The following is an 18378-nucleotide window of genomic DNA, read 5'->3' on the forward strand; positions in this document are numbered from 1 at the left end:
AGGATGATTTGTGCATTTCATACTCTCTCTGTGCTTTTACTCTTGGTTAGAATTTGGATCTTTTCCATTTCTCAGTTAAAAACTCTTCCCCCCCCCCCCAAGTTGTTTGTGGTTTTGCATGAAAGGGCATTGTTAACTCTTTCACCACCCGTTTGGAAAGGGCTGTCTTGGCTTAGCTGTTACAGGCATTTCTGGAAGAGCAAAATGAACTGCTGGGTTTTAAAACTGCAGGCTGAAAAACAAGAGTAGCAGTGGAAAAGATTTACATTGTGACTGCTACTGTAGGATAACCCGCGTTGGAAAAGCAGCCTATTATTTATTTACAAGAGCCCTGACCGCTTCGGCATTGCATTAGAGTAGGCCTTTCTAAGCTGCTATGGAGGGAAAAGAGAAGAGGTTTGGTAAAAGCGTGGGAGAAGGCGGCTGCCCCGAGTGGAGAGGGGAGCCAGGCCGCCTCGTGCTTTCGCCCCGCAGGGCTGCCACCCCTCCCCGGGTCCGTGCATGCACAAAGCATCGCTTCTGCATGCAAAACGGGGAAATCTCTGCTTTTTTGCTACCCAGCGATGAACCAAGCGAAAGGTGCGCTTTCCCATGGAGGCTGTGTTAAACGCGGTGTCACACTTGCCCGTGGGTAAGCAGGAGGTCCTCGACATTCCAGGGATACACATAAAGCGTGGGAAGAGCTGGGGAAATTTTCACTGGAAGTTATAAAAAGTGGAGGATTAACTTTCCCTATTGTCTGTAGAGATGAGAGACTGGGAAGTTGGCAACTGTCATTTAAACCCTTTTTTTCCTCTTCATCAACAGTTGCAGCTGCAGAAAGTGGGTATCGTCTCACGCCCGTGGGGAGACTGACCCGGGTGCGCATGTGTGTGCTTGCACTGCTCGCAAGAGCTTTCCCAGCTGAAGTCCTTGAGCTTTGAGTGAATGCTAGAAACAGAGATTACTTAAATATTTGGCAGCAGCTAGGATAAGTTATCTTTTTTTCTTTTTAAAAAATAGCATGTTATGCAAGCAGGTTTTATTATATTTATGGGTATTTATTATTTCTTTCTCTAGATGATAAAATAATCTTGTTGGAACCAATAGGAATATAAATTTAACATTTCATGCTACATGTGAATTAAAAGACACAACATTTCTTGTATAAGTTCTAAAAGCACATAAAAATCCCCTTCCTGTATTTGCACATCCTGTGGTAATTAGCACAAGAATATTTTCCATTTTTAGCCTTTCAAAAAATACTTTTATACTGGTTAAAACAAGTGCATATTTTTCCAGCATCCTCCATAGTAGAATTGCTGTTCTTAAATATTTATATGTATGTTTGTATGTATGTTTGTCGTGCCTGTTAGCTCAGTTTTGTAGAACAAATGGAGAAAACGAAAATATAGATTTTTAACCACAACAAGATTCCCTGCAGACAGGATTTTTCGTACCGCTATAGAAATGCAGCAGCTCAGAGGAAGAGCACAGCATGTAATTCTACATACATCACAGCACTTTTTTATTACTCTTACCACACCAGCTGAATGGAGAATTACAAAACTATGTCTCTGATTCTAAAAAGATTTTAAAAAGAGGCTTAACGTTAGGCATACAGGTGACTTCAAAGGGAATTAAGTGAAAATAGATGTGAGTAGTTCATGACAGACAGATGCATTAGAGAGAATGATCTACACAAAACTTGATCCAGAAGCTCTGGAATTATGTTAATTGACTTTGGTGAGCTAAACAAAAGCTCATTGGAAATTATGTTCGGAAGCTAAACCCAAGTCTTTTAAAAAGTAAAACCCAGTGTAATGGATATTCCTATTATTGCATATCCACTGACTTCTCTATAGGCAAAGGGTGAAATCCCGGCGCTGTGGAAGGGAGTAGGAGTATTGCCACTGATATTACTGATGCCAGAATTTTGCCCAAACCTGGCTCTGAGGTGGTTTTTTTTTTTATTAACTCAGACCATTTTCTGCACCTACGCTGTCACATTGCATGGGGTGCAAAAGCATTTTAAAATTAACAACGGGCTCGAGCTGCAGAGCACGGCTCATTGATCAAACCTCTGAATCCATCTCGACGAAGTTTGATTAGCTGTTTGATTCAAGCCTAGTGTATAGCCACATCTCTCTGTACGCTCACAATTTTGTTGGCACACCTGTTGTGGCCTGCTTGGGAAATTTTGTGCGTGTAGCAAATCCTGGTCTAGTGAGGCAAACTAAGCATCGATTTTGTTTCACCACGTCGGAGCAAGCTATGTCAACTACTGCACATCACTTTGTGATCATGGTAAAGCCGCTCTGACAAAAAGCCACCTCAGCAAGCTGTCATTTTAATTTTTTATCCATTTTCTTTTTGTGTACGTTTGCTCCACATTTCTGTGAAGCCTCATCTCTCCTGCCCACTGCCATAGGCTACAAGTCTGCAGCAAAACTCAGCCTCAGACATGTCACAGATAATGAAACAGGAAAATTCCCCCCAAAACGTCCTGATTGCTGGCTTTTGTGCTGAAATCCCCTCCCGGTCAGGAAGAGGACAAGCGAAGCAGTGGTGGGTGACACCTCCACGGTGTCCTGGTTGTTTGCCGCGGGACACGGGACACCATCCCCATGTGGTGGCTGCAGTGGGAACCCCTGCCTGCCTCTCTACTGCAGCCACATGCGGGATGCCCGTGTCCATTTATCACTTCAAACTAAACCAAACAGCCTAGTTGTAATATTGCAAATTAAAGGCCTTCTATATCATAATTTTAAAGCACTTAAGCTTGTGTTATCTTTTAGCTCTTTACTCATCTAACTAGTTAAGATTTTGAAGACCTAATCTAGTTCCCATTAAGGCAAAGAGGAGCATTCCTTTCTCTGTGAAGTGTTATACCTCAGGAAGCCAAAACCTTTGGTTACTGCATTAGACATTTATATCTTACAGGCATTAACAGCTCAACCTATAGATTTTTCTCCATCAGTGGGGAAGTTTTATTCTTATCCCCATTTTACAGGATGAAATCTCTCATTCAGTGAAGTATGTGAGCATGTGCCAGTTTCAACAGAGCTGGTGGAATCTTTCCAGGATATACTAAGTTTGCCAAAAGTGCAATTTGAAGTGGAAAACTATTCACAAATTCGGGTTGAATGTAATGAAGAGTTTTGTCAGAAAGAAAATCGGGAATTTCTTTTCTCAGGAAAGCTTAAATGTTTCGTTTCAGTATTTTCAAAATAAACTATGTCATTTTGACCTTTCTTAAATCACTTACTTTTCAAAGTTAACCTTTTTTGTTCATTATTGTTTTGAAAGTAATACAATAAATAGAATAATACACTTCTCAGTAAGAGAGTGAATTGTCACTGCTTTAAGTTTCATTTTGATGTTTTGAAATGGAGGGGGTTTTAGCTAGAACTGTTTGCTGTTTGAATTTTGGGTTAAAAACAGTATGAAAACTTCCATTTCATATCAATCAAAACAATCTGAGTTGATCCAAAATGAAACTTGGAGGGGGCTTTTATGTCTGTTCCACCAACACATTGTGTGTTTCAGGTTCAACCTCACCTGAATCATTTTTTCAGTTTGCCATTCAGCCACCAGACCGAAGGGAACACGTTCGTACAGCTCCAACTCCAACAGCTTAACAGTCCTATTGTTTTCTATTGACTCCTGTGAAACTACCTGTGCTGGGAGTCAGCCATGTGGCTTTGAGTATCCCTGAACTGATGCCTAAACAAACTATAGGAAGTCAAGCAGGGTGACGGGCAGGGCCCGGCGCAGAGCCCTGGCGTCCTGGCTGGCCCCGTTGGTGCTCTGAGTTCAAGACCCTTTTTCTCCTCCAGGTTTGCCGAGCTCTCTACAACACATCTGGCTTACGAAGGAAGGATGGGGGCTAAAAGTGGAGTTATTTTCTTTGCAGCTTTCAATGCTTATGACCCAAATTGGGGAAGTGTGTAAGGTGGGCAGCAAAGGAAGGAAATGCCTGGGTGAATTTGAAACTGAGATCTGGGCCAAAATTTTCAATGGTTCTTGTATTTGCCTAAAATGTGCTTCTTCCTTTTCTGAACATAACTTCCTTTAAATAAATACCCAGACAGCTTCCATTAGTTACTAAGAGCTTTCCCATCTTCTGTTAATAGCTCCTCCTCATAATGTAAAGTGATAAAATAAAAATGAGTTGGAATAATTTTGCAAAGAGGACTTTAACCAATTAGTCTGTTAAGACAACAGTAGGAACAGCAGAGACATAAATTTAAACATATACCTCTAAATAGCGTAATCACCTTTTAAGTTTCAGACAGTACACATGAAAAAAAAAAATATTCCATCCAGCCAAGAGAGAAGGAGACGTGATCCAAAGGTTGCTTACTACACACCAAAATATTTTCCACCAAACTAAGTTTTATTAACTTCCCAATGCCATGTGATATGTATCTGTAGCTCACTCATACTGCCTTAATTTGTTGCTGTGTGTGACAAGTTGTAGTCTGATATAGCCTGACACGCTGTGGTATGCACAGTACACATATCTCATGATAAGACAGTTGAAAACCAAAGACAAACAGCCCCAAAGAGAGAGTTAGATAGCATGATCCAGCAGGGGCCTGCATCCATCAGAGTGAGAGATTTGAAATGGCTCACCTTCCACTTGCAAGTAAATAAATACCGATGGTGTGTTACAGCTGGGAGCGAACAAAATAATTCAATCCAGTGTTCCCACAGACACCTTTGTTTCTTTTCCTCCCTGTACAATAGTTCACATGTTTCATAATGGCATCTTTTTTTTATCAATGTGTAGTGAAAACCAGGGTGCCGTGGACCTGTAAACCCTGCTGAAACAAGAAGGGTGGAATTTCTTGCTGTTGGCTGGCGAAAGAGATAAACCCAGCTGCTGCTGTTGCAACACGATGCTCCATGTGTAGAGACCTTCCCTTCCTTATTATGTTGGTAAAAACACCAGTAAGTCAACCAGCTTTGCTTCTGGCCAACTTTGGGTTCCCCTTCTAAAGACACAAAATATTCCTGGGCTGTAACTAACGTAGTTTCATTGTCCAGGATTCCTCTGGTGAAGGGGATGAGGTCTTCAGTGTCTGCAGGTTCAGGGACAAGCTACTGCCCAGTTGAAGCAGTGTTAGTTGCATTCAAATTACTGAAATGTTTGGCAGGATACAGGTGACTTTTTGTCATTTAGTGAATGAAGGCATTGGTAATTATGACAATGAACTCATGTTGAAGGGATCGTTATAAAACACCACAACAAAATATATCTGCTTTGCTCCTTATATCTCAGGTATCACATCTGAGGTGTTTCTGGGGTCCTGGGAGCTAGAATTTTGGGGCATTACACAGATCTGCTTTTCATGCCTAGAAAACTGACAAACACTAACACAATGCTTTTTATCGCCTATATTTTGGCCGCAAAAGAATATAAAATCGAGGTAAATGTGGCAGTAATTTGTAGTGCATTCTTCAGCACTTCATTTTACGAAGACTCTGGTGGTTTGACCCAGTGAAAGTTGCCCTCATTTAGGGCCCTTTGGGCTCAGCATTGTGAGGGTCTAGCTGAGAAACTAGGAATTTCAGTGCTTACTCAAGTTTATCTTAAACTGTGCTTAAAGCTGTGTCTGTAGTGTTGTACTGCCTTGCTCTGAGTAACTGGGATGATGAACTGGGCAAGTGCTGTGTCTGGTTAGTGTTTCTACAGACTGTGCAGGATGATCACTCATCCAGAAAGAAACACTTTCCACTCTACGTGAGCATCAGTGGAAATGCTGAGCGTGTTCAGCGCTGTTCTCTTTTTATCACAGAAAAGTGACATTCTCTATGGACCTGCTCCAAAGCCTGATCGTGTCAATGAAAGGACTCCTATTGACTTCAGTGTGACTTGGAGTGGTTCCTAAAAGTGGGAACAAAGCAGCAGACTTCATAAATCTTCTGATGTGGTCCTTAAAGCAAGAATTCAGACCCCATGGGGCAAAGGTTTGTGATTAGAAAGACGATTTGGCCTCTCTCTTCCTGAACTGAACCATTCAGGTCTTACTGAAGATTCATTCTTTGAGAAAAATCATATGCCAGTCAGCATGGGGGATAGTTAGTCTCTTAAATGCTACATTATGCCTTTTACTTTTCATTATGGTGTGAAATTTGATTAAGGCAGTCAGTGACCCTGTGCTTAAGAACAGGAGAAAAATAAAAAAAAAAAGCAATGGAGCCATAGGGCTAAAATATGTTGCTGAGAGGTGAAACAATTGAAGGTGTGGAGGAGAGTGGAATTATCACAGCACTATTGGCACTGCAGTGGTATTGAGAGGCTTTAAATTGCCATAAAGCATGTGCTGGCACTACTTCATCCTACACTTTTACCATAATGCAGACCCTGTTTGTATAGGAGAGCTTCCTGGCGTGAGCGAAGAGGTGCACACCGATGCCCACACTACAAAAATCAGAGGCAGTGCTCACCAGCAGCTGCTGCTGCTTTCTGCGGTCCACGGCCTGGTTATGGCTCCTTTCCTAGACCTTTCCTAGGGAGGTTTTTAAAGGTACTTAGGAAATTAACAGGAGTTGAACCTCTATGTCCCTTTGTGCCATTGGCAGAAAACCACGTTTATTTCCTTTCCTAGTGGATATGACCTTTCCTTCGCTCCCTTTAGACCTGCTGTGTGTCCTCTGTAGCTTAGTGCTGTGCCTGACTATGTTAAAACACATTGGGAAGGGAACAACTTTCTGTCACGACTCTTTCAGCATTTGACTCACAAGTGTAATTTGGCTTTATCACTCCCTAAGCGCACTGTAGATGCCTAATTTGCAAGGCACATAATGCGAACCATCATGTTACCGTGTGGAACCTCTTTTCCACACCGCTCTATATATGTCATTCAACCTTTTAATTTGATTAGGAGGTTAATTTGCATGGTACTCTGTGTATTCTTTTAGTGCAATATATATACTATGAAATGTATGATGTAAGTTAATCCAAAGCTAAGGAGGCCAATAAAAACTAGTTCCTTAAGGAGGAAGAAAAAAGAGCACAGCTCAATGGAAGAAAAGCTTGGTAGGAGTCCAGAGTCCTGACTCACTGTTAGCCTCAAGAGCATCCTGACTAGCATCAACGTGTTCTGGAAGCAATGTGATTTTCCTACCGTATTAACGAAAAAATAATAAAATGTAATGCTAAAACAAAAGGACGTACCAGAAAATTTCCACTGAGGAACGGGACTCTGTAATAAGCTCATGTCGGATTGATTTCCATCCTGTTCCCATAATCCTAGCATATGGCAAAGTGACACAACTTTGTGCCCACCATGGAAAACTGAGCAGCTCTTCCAGGTGTGTAGACTGTTTCTTCTATACCAAGTGCTTCAGAAAGCTGGGAAACAGAATGTGCAGTATATTTCTATTCATGGGAGCCACCCAGTCAAGAGGGAGCACTAGGAATGTACTGTAGAGCTGCAGAGAAGCATTAAGCCCTCATGGAAATCTGAAAAATGCCTCAATGACTTTCTACCCATGTATCTCCATAACTATAATCTCAAAAAAATATATAATTTGGAAGTGACAGCATCCTGGAAGTTTGGCTAGTGTGAGCTCACAGTTATCTTTTACTTGATCCTGTGAAATAAATTATATGCAGCAAATCCCAACTGCAGATAAATTCTTCCCCATCTGTTTTCCTATAAGAGAAAAAAGATGTAGAATTACTTTCATGCAACAATTGCACAAGCAAGTCATAAGCTTAAAGATGGAGGAGAAGAAAGTTAGAATATTTTCTGGTTTAATGCCAAAGATTTTTGAGATAAAAATTCTCTGAAAGTAACTGCAATAAGCCAATGACTGTCAAGCTTAAACAAACTTCAAGTTAAGTTAAATTCAATTTCACTTAAATATTTCTTAGGAGAAAAAGAAAACGGAAATGCAGAAAAAAAAACACCTTTATGCCTTAATTGTCAACTTTTTCCCACAGCTTTTTCCCTCATAAGCTGAAATGAGGTCATCTGGATTTTAGTAACAATTCCAAGTAGAGTGCAAAATATATTTCAAGGCAGAACTAGAGTTCAGATCTCAAAAGCAAAGGGGTTAACAAAAATACAAAACTGCATGAGAGAGAAAGCACTCAATGCCTAGGGAAGTATAGTTTTACCTGTCAGGCACAAAAAAGTTGGTCTACATCCATTGCATAGACATGAACTAATCTCAGCAAGGGCTGCACACGAACAAACAGCTAAAGCCTGCTCAAATACAGTCTAAACTTAGCAGAAAAGTTCCCAAATCAGAGTTGCTCTTTCTTTCTAGGGAAAATTTCGCTACATTTAAAAATGAAACAGGTACAATCTTGTAATTGTGTGAACCAATAATGTCTGTAGTAAAAGTCACAGAATGCACTTATAAAGTTGTAGTTTGCAGGTCACTTAAATACCTTGCATGGACAGTCCTTAAAGAGAATATGACCAGGCGCTATGAATAGTAGCCTGAATAAATGGGCTAGAAGTTGTAGAAGTAAGGCTAACAAAAAATAAATGTTCTTATTGGGAAATGGAGAGTGTCAGTAAGAATTAACGTGATGTAGTGCTTCAGGTGTACAAGTGAGTGAGCACATACTGCAAACATTGTATATAAGTATCTGGGAAATCTGGAAAGGTTCTAAGAAAATAATTAAGGGTTTGATGGTTACATCTGCCCCTCTTTAGTCACAGCATGTTTATTTAGGACTTTGTACACAGTGAAGGTTTTTCCACTTCCATATTTGTTGTGTTTTTCAGTCTCTGTTAAATGTCTATCAGACGTGCTCTCAGCCCACTCAGCATCCAAACCCCAAAAATGCAAAAAGGAAAATAATCCAAATGTCACATGTAACCATGAGCAGTTAGTCAAGCCATCAGAACAAAAGCAATCAAGCCACATCCTTCTTTCCTCTCTGGAGACTCGCGTACATCTAATAATAACCCACCATGAACACTTTAAAGAAAGGGAAGAGAGAAGGAGCTGTGAGTTTTGATCCCTTTCGAGAAAACAAATTGTCTCCAGGCATTCTGGTGCACCAGCCAGTGACCCCCTCTGCTGCAACGTAAAAGTTCACATGGAGAATCTGAATTACACCCAGAGATCAGCTGGAGCATACCGCACCTCTTGCAACATGTATGAGCAACCCTGAAGGCTGTAGCAGCCCCACTCTGCAACCTCTGAAGCCTTCCTGCTGCCCTATGAGCATATCTTCTGAATGGTCTCACACTCAAGTCAGTGCTGGCAAAGCCATGAAAAAATTGGATGAGGTTTTCCTCTAATAAGACGGGCAAGTAATCGCCAGCTGTTAATGACTTGTGGGCACCGGGACTCCACCACACTTGCCGATGCTGTCCTCCCCAGCAGCAAGGGATGGTAACAGCATCTGTTTCATTTACCTGCATCCCCATTTAATGTGAGAAATCATAACTGTGTTTCTGCAGGAAGTATTTAGGTGACAGTCATGGGGAAAGCACTCAGCTTTCTGGTGCCAATCTTGCACCAAGGACACTGGCAAAAATTTCCCAGAGTTAACACGTATGATGGCCACAGGCTGAGGAGCAGCGCGCAGTCTGGGCACTTCAGCTGGCAAACGCTTTGTGGAGGTGAACAATCCCAATATGCTGACCAGGACTACTGTTATGTGTGAAGTTAAATATATGCCTGCTTGCAGGAGGTGGGGCTTTACGTATTTATACCTTGTGCCCTTGAAAGCCTAACTTTAATGTGTAAGTACTTTACGAGCGGGGTTTATTTCTATGTATGTTTTCCTATGCGTGAATATATTATGAATCTTCCTGAAATGGTCTTTTGCAAATGTGTTGGTTTCAGTTTGTAAGAAAGTTGTTTCTGCATGTACTGCCGGGCATTTCTTTTGCTCATTTTCTTTTGTCAGAGGCTGACAGTACACTAGCTGCACTTTTCATGTGATCATTCTTGAAATTGCTTCGTGCTTGGAGAAATGTGTAGGTGTTCTTTCTGTGTAATTTCTTCAAATAGTAAGTGAAAACAGTACTACAAGAATAAAAAACTACACCGCAAGATTCTGTTCCTTTTCTGCAATTTTCATCTTTCATTCATCTAATGAGCTTATTTTTACTCCCTATCTTTCAGCCCCTCTCTATATTAACAAGTTCTCCCTTGATTTCATTGATTCTCCTTGCCCATGGTGGCCTTTTTTAATAATTTATTCAATATGTTTATTCTTCTGAAAGTACAGGCTGCCAAGAGAGGTTGTGGAATTGTCATCACTGGCTCAACAAGACACCCATCTATTAGGGATTATTTAAGGTTAAAGGAAATCAATCCTTCCGTGATTCAAGGGGAGGAGGGGATGGATTAAATGACCTCGTAGAATAGTCCCCTCTAATTCAAAGTATTCTGGTTTTTTTTGTTGTTGTTGTTGTTCTAAATTCTTTTTGATCTCAATTTCCTGATTTTTTTAGATAATTTCTTGTTCTCTTGTGTTCGTGTTCTTTGAAAGTGTGGAGAATTTGCATGAACCAATTTTTATTAGTTCCCTTGAGAATGTTAAAAACTTCAATTAGGTCACAGTGAAGTCTCTTTTCCAGGGTGAAATTCCTTAATCTTCCTTAATAACTTAAATCTTTGAGAAGTGATGTTGTTCTGCAATGCATTTTCCTCAAAAGTAATTGTATACCAGCTAAGTTGCTACATAATAGCCAGTGCTGTGTTGTGCTCTAAGTATAATCAGTCCTCGGGTTTTGCAGAGCTTATTAGTCCTGATGGGCTGGAAACACATGACTGTCAGTATGGAGTTGCAGGCTGGGAGATAGGAATTTCCAGTTTCCAAGAAGCCGACATTTTCTATTTGCCCAGGAACCTCTCACAGTGTAAACTGATTCTGGCTGTATCTCGTGGTAGATCTGCTCAATCGTAATTTTAGGATTATTTTAACAACAGTGAGAAAGGAAATCCACAATGCAAATATGAGTTAACCGGCTGAGTGAGGAATGATGCAAGCTCTGCCTTTTGCTTTGTGCATGTATTATCATCTTTGCCCAGTGTTTGCTATATTTTCCAGTAGAATGCATCAAGCTGTTTAATACTGTAAGTAATCAAAAGCTGAAATCCTTGTATTGATCCTGGTGCAGTAGGAAGCCAGTCTCTCTCAAGCCTGGCAGAGATTCCCCTTTGTGGCTGCCCTTCTGCTGTTTCTTCCTTCACTTATGTCAGCTTTGGGGTCACCACATAACCACTCCGAAACACTTCTACTTTCTGGAATTAAGGGGAAAGAGCCATCCAAATCCTCTTAGGAAGCCTCGAGAGTACTGCTTGCTTTTGCTGTGCGCAGCAGCGAGCACAATGTTTGTGCATCACTCGGAGCAAAAGCAGCTCTGCTCGATTTCGTTCGCCTCTGTTTTCTGACTGTGAACTCAACGTGGGCCTGTGTCAGCGTCCAAAGGGGTAAAAAGAGACGCATAGGGCTAAAACATAAAAATAAATTTCATGTCAAAACCGGTTGTTTCTTGAAGAGCTTTGTTGTATCATCAAGAACAGTTTTATCTTGCCTGAAAGTACATGGTGAAAGTTATTGAGGGCTCCATGGTCCATATAGATTAAAAGTTACCTACCAGCTCTGTTGTAAAGATTATCCTAATCTGTTTAGAAATCCACAAAAAAAAAAGGAGGATTGAAGATGGTGGGAAGAGAGGTGAGGTGCAGGGATCAGTAAGTGATCTAGTTTTCCCTTGTTTGTCTCATGCACACTACGTTCCTCTCTCTGGTCTACGCGATCTTAAAAAGTATGGGACTGAGGCAAAATCTCACAGCGCAGACACTCCCCAGCCTGAAAGACTGCCATTAACTAGTTTCTCTTGTTTTTTAATCCTCCGGTTTTATGAGTTCATTTCCTCCCTGGGTGTCTTCAAAATTTGTACCCATTTTATGGACAACAAGATGCAGATGTTTTGCAATTAATAGTGTAGACATCCTTCTCAAACAATAAGGTGTTATAATATCTTTCCATCTCAGCTTGGTTGATACACTTCATGGGCACAAGTTGGTTCATGCTGAAGTTACCATGTTGATCAGCCTTGTCCTCATTCCACATACAGCAGATAAGGGTGGGTTTATTTGGAAAAAAAAATGAGAAGTTTGGTTACTTTCCTTAACCACTTCCATTTTAAGAGAAAATCAAGTGGGTTTCATAAAGCAGCAAAAACCCACTTCCTGCACCCACCTTTTCGCTGTCTCACCTTCTTCCCATGCTCTGCTTCTCCTGATGCTTTTTACCACTTATGGAGCATTGTCTCTGCTAATAGAGGCACTTTTATAACTCAGTTTCCCATTAAGTCATGATGAGAAGCCCTGCTGTTCCGGTCCTGCTTTTTTCTCAAGTAACGATCCTGTAATAATTCTGTAATAATTACAATGATGTTTTCCCTTGGCCCTATAGGCATTATTTTGAGAGCAGGCACTGGTGTGGCGCTGACATTAAGATACACATGATTTTGGCAAGGAAAAAACCTTCAAATATTTCTCCTCTCCGTTTTCTTTATTTCCTGCAAATCTCCACACTCCTCATTTCTGTTTTGTAATCTGAGGTCATATTTCTTCACACATATTTGGTTACAACAGCCTGGATGTGGCAAAATCAGAACTCTTCCTGCTACCCTCAGCAGAGCAGCCCTGTCTCTATCCTCTGTCACAGACACACAAGTGGCACACCTTAGCTTTCTGTTCCCCTTGGTCCCCCCAGAAGGAAAAGACATTGAGGGAGAGGATGGGACCAGGAGTGTCTCAAACACACCATTTCCCCAGCACAGCAACCTCTAATGGCACTGGACTGGGACTCTTCTGGCGAGGAAGCCATCTCCTGCACCAGCAGCTGCCTGTCCAAGCGTGGCTGGGATCACCCTTCAATGAAACGCAAGCTTGTCAAGTACTGGAGATTAAATTCAGATGCAAGGAATGGCTCCAGGACAGCATCTTCAGACTTTGTTTTGTATCATATCAGGCTTCAAGTATTACATAGTGTTGCCATGCCAGGGTATTTTTAATGTCCTAGAGACTGGAAACAAAAAAATATTTTGTCTCTTGGCTCGAGGATTTGTCCATATTTGTTCCAGCCTAATTTAACTCTAGTTGAATTCACTGCATCCAGTTTCTAGGCTCAGCTTAACTTTGGGACATACACATATTCACAGAATTACAGACTGGCAGGGGTTGGAAGGGACCTCTGGACATCCCTGCGTCCCACCCCCTGCCTGAGCAGGCACCCCCAGAGCAGGGGCACAGGGCCGCGTCCAGGCGGGGGGTGAATGTCTCCAGGGAAGGGACCCCACAGCCCCTCTGGGCAGCCTGTGCCCCTGCTCTGGCACCCGCACAGGGAAGGGGTTTGTCCTCATGTTCAGGTGGAACTTCCCGTGTTCCAGCTTGTGCCTGTTGCCCCTTGGCCTGGCGTTGGGCACCACTGGAAAGAGCCCAGTCCCATCATCCTGACACCCACCCTTTAGATATTTATAGGTATTGATGAGATCCTCCCTCAGCCTTCTCTTCTCCAGGCTAAACAAACCCAGGTCTCTCAGCCTTTCCTCATAAGGGAGATGCTCCAGTCCCCTGGTCATCTTGGTAGCTCTCTGCTGGACTTGCTCAAGCAGTTGCTCAAGATATATTCTGCTATATCTATTTATTTCAAATATTGTGCTTTAGCGAAACAGTCACTGTTTGCAATAACTGAATAGCTGCTTTCTTACAACACCCACTGAAAGGCACTGCAAAAAAAAAGGTCCGATTCACTGGGAATTTTTTGCTCTTTTTTAAACCTGGCAAAAATGTAAGTTTTAAAAGTTTACATTACAATCTTTGTTAAAGTCAACTGTAACCAATTTCGAAGCAGTAATAGAAGTCCAATGGCACTCAAATTAATATTATCAGGAAATGCAAGCCACTTAAGAGGCCTGTTGTACAGCAGTGTATTAAAGCCCTTAGCTGGAGTCTTAAGGGTCAAGTTTCTGGCACTATTAATCATGTTATTTATATATATAAGGACACATATTTATGTGTATATATTGCACGTGCGCGCACACACGCATGCACCCTAGCCATTATTCAGCCCTAACGATGCACAGAGCCCTGCTGCAGAGAAAGTGAACTGGAAAGAGTGCCTGAGAAGATTGTGAGTTCCTCATTCGCAGTCGAAGAGGAAGGAGCGTGTGGGGGAAGCAGGAACACAGTGTCACCGCTCACGGGGCTTGTACTAGTTACAAGATGTTTCTGTTTCTGTTTTGTTATTGAGAGGGAAAAAAAAAAATAGGAGAAGGAAGGGACAGTGTGTGAAGAAAGGATATTTCCTACACACGTATTGTGATTGCTAGATTTTGAGTTTCACGATTATGATTCTTGCATGGAACTCTCTTGGCCAAGACTCCTAAAATGAAAGCATTTTCGTACAATTAATAAAAACCTCCTTTGGCAGGAATAGATATCCACTGTTTAAACAAGGAAAGGACAAATGTGTTGGTAAATAAATCTGTTCTCTTCCAGACAGCCAAAATACTGGTGATTGCCTGCCCTCACTCTCCCGAAGCATTTTCTCCTCATCCATATCCATTCCACCACCTCCACACACAAAAAATAAGATTTCAAACATATCTAGTGAAGAGTTACTAAGATACACCGGATACTTTAGTCTGGCAGAAACTAAATGCAATGGGTGATGTGGAGACAATGAAGTTGCCTCGGGTGCAAGTTGAGCCCTGTTGTTTAAGTGGTGGAAAACTACTTCCATATTCCCCTTGATACCTAGGAGGTGGCACACAGAATGGAAGTGCTGAACTAGGACTCACAGGTTTCACCTCCTGTAGCTTTGGCTCACCAAGTTCAAGACAAGGTTTGATTTGGAGCGGGAGGAAGGTTACAAATACAAGGGGTGTCAGCTGGCTCCTAATGAAGCCCACCTGACTGGGATCAGCTGTGGTTTTGTGTGTGACTCTTGGTGTGCCTGTACTCAGAAAGGGCTGCTCTGTAGTTGTCCTTTATGCAAACCTGCTATCAGTGGTTTTTGGTTCCTCCTGATCCGATACTGAATGATCGTGGCTAGGCCGTGGAACAACATGGTACCGCTTGTTTATAATAATCTTTGAAAGAAAACATGGTTCTTCATTATATCACACTGTTCCTGATTATGTGTTACATACTGGAGCTATTTAATCAAAACCATTAACAACCTACATCTTATAACGCTTTATAAAGCCAGCCAGTATTATGATTCTTATTTTGCAATATTAATGCTTAAAACTTTATGGGATGCAAGTTGATTTCCCAAACCAAGTTTGCTGAATGGCTGTTTGCAGTGGACAATCATATCGGCATGTGTGCTCACGCTGAGCACAAGCATTTCAGTGCCTCCCAGCAAACAATGCGCACACTGAACTCCAAGTGACCCAGTTGTCTTTGCTAATCGCTTGCTGATTACTAGCTAATCAGTGCCTTGTTTAGAGCAACTAAGCCAAAAACACTCTCTGCTATGCTGCGCTTGGAAAGTGGGATGCATTTTTTGGTCATCATCATCACTGTGCTGTAATTGCAGTAGAGGTGGACGATGAAATGCAGACTTGTCCCATGTGGGGTCCCGCAGCTGTAGGTAGCTCAGGAGCGGTATCTGGGTGTAGATTTCATGGCCCTTACTCTGTAGCCCCATGCAATGAAAAAAGCAATGAAAAAAGCAGCTCATAACCAATCGCAAGTGAGCGTCAGCACTCTCTCACAACTGTATAGGAAGTGAGGCTGGAGACTGGGGAAGAAAAGTGCCTTCTGGGGCCCACATGATAAAATTTATCCTCTAATGGCCATCAGTGCAGAGGACCCCTGCTGAAGGTTGTGGTCTTGGTTCACCCTCATGATGGAGTCAAATTCAGCCCGGGGCCAAGGGGGAGGGAGAGGAGAGGGGGAAGGAATCCACACCTGTATTTCTGCAAAGAAGTCAAAGAAAGTAGAAGAAAGTAGAAGTCAAAGAAAGCAGATGTTTGAAAGAACAAACACTGTTTAAATGTGAACCGGATTTTGTGCAGGCAAGAGATGGGAGTTATAAACCTTCCTGTGATAGCTGGTCCAATAAGAGGATCCCTTTTGGCAGCATCCTGCACGCCTCAGCAAACAAAATGTGCCTCTTAAAAGCTAATGTTATCCTTGTCTCTTGGCCAGAAGAGTGCAGACAATGGTTTGGCTTTTTTTGCCAGCATGCTTATTAAACGGTTAATCAGCTATATAGGGTTAAATTTTACCCTGGAAAAATTACTAGTATGGACTTTCTGGTCAAACTTATCTTGCTGTCAAACAAGTACCTATAGTTTTAGAACAGGAAATAGTGTTTTATGATTTTTCTTATGATGAGGGACACCCTCATGACATAAGCTATCCCACAGAGCCTTGCTCATCTAAAAAGCACTACAGTGACAGCAAGAACCAATGAACTAGTGCAAAACCATTAGTTTCTACTTTTGAAATCTTAAAACTAGTTTTTAGTGTAGATACATTATGATCTACTGGATATTTTTAAATGAGCATGAAGTGTGTTTTTTGTGTTGTGGGTTTTTTTTGTATTTTCCCTTCATTTGTTAATTTGCTAACGCAGCCACAAGAATAATCTGCACTGAAAAGCAGAATGTTTTGTTCTACAATACCCTAGGCTAGCTAATCTGTGTCATACATACATGAACTTTTAAATTCTTCAAGACTGCATGGAAAGGATTCTGATCACAGGTGAAAATGAGTTTAATGTAGCACTTTGTTAAAAACACTATACCTTCTGATCTTACTAGCAGTTTCTGTTCATTTGCGGTGCCAGACAGAAATAGCAAGATAAGAAATGAGGCTTATTAGCAGAGCTATTGTGTATGAATAAAGCTGTCAACCTTCAGTTTATTCTTCCTCACCAGTAAGCATGAAAGTGAGATAGTTTTTTTATGTGCATCAGAGTAAAAAGTATATGCCTGATAGTTTGAAATACAATTAGCTATGGGTGAAAACACCATGGTCCCTTTATTATCTTAAGATCTATAAACTATGGATTTCCGTGGAACACAGGGAGTGAGAAATGGGGCTGATCCCAACAATCTGCAGAATTCCAGATTGGCTGACGTTCTGATGGGGCTGTCAGCTATAAACTTGGATACACGTCCATTTATACATGTCATAAGCAGAGAGTATAAAACAGCAGGGCTGAACTTTGTTTAAGAAACTTGCTATTAGAAATATGCAAGGACTCCATAATAAAAGACAAAATGTATTGAAATTTATGGGGTTTAAAATTTCCTCACAAAGAGCAGGCTTGTGTTTGCTTTTTTGCCTGACCCTACTCACCTTTGCCAGTGAGAAGGAGCCAATTTATGAAGGCAGTTGGCTTTTCCTAAAGGCAGATTTGAAATTTTGTGCATGATGTTAGAATTTCCTAGCATTTCTGTATGCCAAGAAGAACTCTTTCCACTAATTTTCCCAGAAAAATGCAACATTCAAGGTACATAGTCTTCAAAATGTTGGGATAATTCAGCTACAAATATTTGCAACATTCAGCCCTAGTTGTTAAAGTAAACATTGCTCTGGGAACAGATGCCTTTGCCTGGGACTAGGAGGACCCTCACTTTTCTCTCTGATCATCTTCTGGCATCCCAAAGAAATCACTGCACCTCTATTTCCCCATTACCTTTCTTAAAGTGGAAGATTAAAGGCTGCTTTTTGCTCTGTTTATTTTTATGATGCCTTGCATATCATAGGCCCAAATGCCACTATAGTTTCCATTTACTTTCATGCCATTCAAGAAATATCCAGCAATTGTACTGAACGGAAAACCAGACTGGAAGGGCAATGCATAATGCTTTTTTTCTAAACTTTTGTCATGTTTTGGTTTTGCTCCTTGTCCTTTCCAGAAGGCTTAATGGACTATTTGCAGTCCGCTTTTAATCCTTTCTTACTGGTAGATGACGCTCCTTCCTCCTTGGGTGTTAGAAACACTTTTTCTCCTTGGTCCTGGGAATTCATCTGTTCATTTCAGCTTAAATCTCTTGCAATGTGGAGCAGATTGTTTGATAGTGGAGGGTGACACATGTGCTTTTTTAAACAACCGTTGTCTTTATTCTTCTGGCAGCAAATGCCACTGCTGTCAAATAAAGTAAAATTGACTCCCGCAGGAAAGCTTAAAGAGTCAGATATGCCATTGCAAATTCTGGCATAGACTGTTTGGAAACCTTTTTCTTCTTGTTTGGCAGGACATGTGCTCAGTCCCTGAACACACTGCTCAGAAGCTGTTACAAAATATAGAAGACAATAAATACTAAGCAAGTTAAAATTTTATCTGCTTTGAGAGATAGGAGTCTGAATGTCTAAGTCACTAGAATTCATTTGACAAGAACAAGAGATCTCATACCATACTCTTGTAAATGAAAA

Source organism: Phalacrocorax aristotelis, chromosome 8, assembly GCF_949628215.1.
Source record: "Phalacrocorax aristotelis chromosome 8, bGulAri2.1, whole genome shotgun sequence".
Classification (NCBI taxonomy): Eukaryota; Metazoa; Chordata; class Aves; order Suliformes; family Phalacrocoracidae; genus Phalacrocorax; species Phalacrocorax aristotelis.